At 37.8% G+C, this 2,526-nt stretch overlaps 1 pseudogene; it reads right to left on the bottom strand.

The window, feature by feature from the left end:
• Positions 1 to 232: 232 nt before the first annotated feature.
• On the bottom strand, positions 233 to 2,156 carry LOC145131094 (heat shock cognate 70 kDa protein-like; annotated as a pseudogene).
• Positions 2,157 to 2,526: the final 370 nt, after the last annotated feature.

Here is a 2,526-nt window from a genome sequence, read left to right as displayed (position 1 = left end):
AAGAATAACATCAGAGATTTCTTATCAATTCTCCAAAAGCTCTGCAACCAGTTTAATCAAAAGTCTTGTTTGACCGTTTTTTAACCTTTGCATGAAAGTTAGGATGGAATTTAAGTCCTTTGGTTTTGAACTAAAATAGAAAAAGTGGGAAAACATATGCGGCAATACTTCAGAGATTTCTTATCAAAAAATACAGAAAATCAAAGTCTTGAATGCCAAAAATCACATCATGTTAATGAAAAAATGCAAGCCCGGATATGAACTCCAGATACTCCTTCTTGGACTCAATCTCATCAACAGCAGTACTTTTGACATTAGAGAGCCATTTCATTATATCATCAATTGCATACTGGATGTTCTTCAAGGCCTTTGGTGTGATATCATTTCTTTTGATCTTATTCTTTAGGGCATATATGCAATCCTCCAATGCATTGTATGCTTCTGCTTTTCTCTTGTACTCTTGATCCTCAAGCTAAAACTTCTCAGCATCTTTCACCATTTTCTCAATATCTTGCTTTGACAATCTTCCACTAAGATTGGTAACAGTAAGGCTTTTGGTCTTACCAGTGGCCACTATCTTGGATGTAACTGTGAGGATACCATTATCATCTATTTCAAAGCAATCCTCAACTTTTCCGACACCCTTAGGAGCAGGTGGTATTCCAGATATTGTGAACGATCCCAACAAATAGTTGTCAGTAGATTTAGTTCGTTCCCCTTGGCACACCATGGTTTCTATAGAATATTGGTAGTCTTCGCATGTTGAAAATATCTTTGACTTCTTGATTGGTATAGGAGTATTCCTTGGGATCAACACACACATTATTTCCCCATTTACCTCTGTACCCAGAGACAAGGGAGTTACATCCATTAGCATCAGCTGTTTTACAATCTTCGAAGTTTCACCACTTAAGTTTGCTGCCATAACTGCAGCCCCATAAGCCACAGCTTCATCAGGGTTGATGTTCTTGCATGGCTCCTTCCCATCAAAGAACTCCTGTAACATACTTTGGACCTTCTGTATCCTAGTTGAACCACCGACAAGAATCACCTCATCTACATCTGCTTTGTTCATATTTGCATCTGCTAAACATTTCTCCACTTGTTTAATACACTCTGTAAAGAAGTCCATATTAAGCTCGTCAAATTTGGCACGAGTAATTTTCATCGACAAATCAATACCCTCAACCAAATACTCGAGTTCGATTGGTGCTTCTGTAGCATATGAAAGAATTCTCTTTGCTTTCTCACAAGAAACTTTCAACCTTCCTAATGCTCTTTTATTTCCAGTCAAATCCTTGTTCCATTTACTTTTAAAATCTTCAACGCAATAATTCACCATTCTGTTATCAAAATCCTCACCACCCAAATGAGTGTCACCAGCAACAGCCTTCACCTCAAATTTACCCACACCATCAATGGTGAGAAGAGAGACATCAAAAGTGCCACCACCTAGATCAAATATAAGAACATTCTTGTTTCCAGTCGAAGACAAATTGTTGTCTACTGCATAAGCAATTGCAGCTGTTGTTGGCTCATTGATTATACGCAGCACATTTAGTCCAGCAATAGCAGCAGCATCCTTGGTTGCTTGACGCTGAGAATCGTTGAAATAAGCTGGGACTGTTATGACAGCATTTTTTACGGTGTCACCTATATACGCCTCTGCAACTTCTTTCATCTTGCTAACAACCATTGATGAAATTTCTTCCGTATAAAATTGTTGCTCATGACCCTTGTGAGTGACCACAATTTTTGGCATGTCGATAATCCCTTGTATGACCTTAAATGGCCACAACCTTATGTCATCCTGCACCATGACTTCACTGAACCTCCTGCCGATCAACCTCTTTGCATCTAAAATTCTACAACCAATTAGTCATGTGATAAAAATATGTTAAAAACATTAACGATTAAACATTGGAAAGTGTAAACTAACTGAATACGGTGTTTGCAGGGTTCCTTGCAATTTGATTCTTGGCACCATCACCAACTAGACGTTCGGTATCATTGAATGCAACACAAGATGGTGTCGTTCGATTGCCTTGGTCATTGGTTATGATCTGGATTCGATCGTGCTTCCATACAGCAACACAAGAGTACGTCGTGCCCAAGTCGATGCCAATTGCTGGAGCTTGGCCTCCCCCACTCACCATTACTCTCCAAGTTCAAACAGAAGTATATGCAACAACACTATGAGTTTATGACGAGCTTTCAGGCTTGTCTGATTATATAGCATGCATTGTAATAGTTGGGAATATGTATCATTTTTTGAAACTTGCTATTATATTGATGTATTGTATTTTCCTATACGATTCAACTTGCAAGGTTCTAAGATATAATGTCTTTTTGGTTTCCAATAGATACATTTAAAGAAGGAAAGTCTTTTGAACTCACTTTTGCATACGGCCGTTCTAAAAAAAAAACTGTCCGGTTGATTCTACACCGCCCTTAAAATATACTGTACTTAATTAATTAACAGAAAGTATAAAACTATCAAATTATGAATGATACTTTTTGAAGGTA

The sequence above is a fragment of the Lactuca virosa genome, chromosome 8 (assembly GCF_052849685.1).
Source record: "Lactuca virosa cultivar CGN04683 chromosome 8, Lactuca_virosa_CGN04683_v6, whole genome shotgun sequence".
Classification (NCBI taxonomy): Eukaryota; Viridiplantae; Streptophyta; class Magnoliopsida; order Asterales; family Asteraceae; genus Lactuca; species Lactuca virosa.
This window is presented reverse-complemented; position numbering and strand designations above follow the sequence as displayed.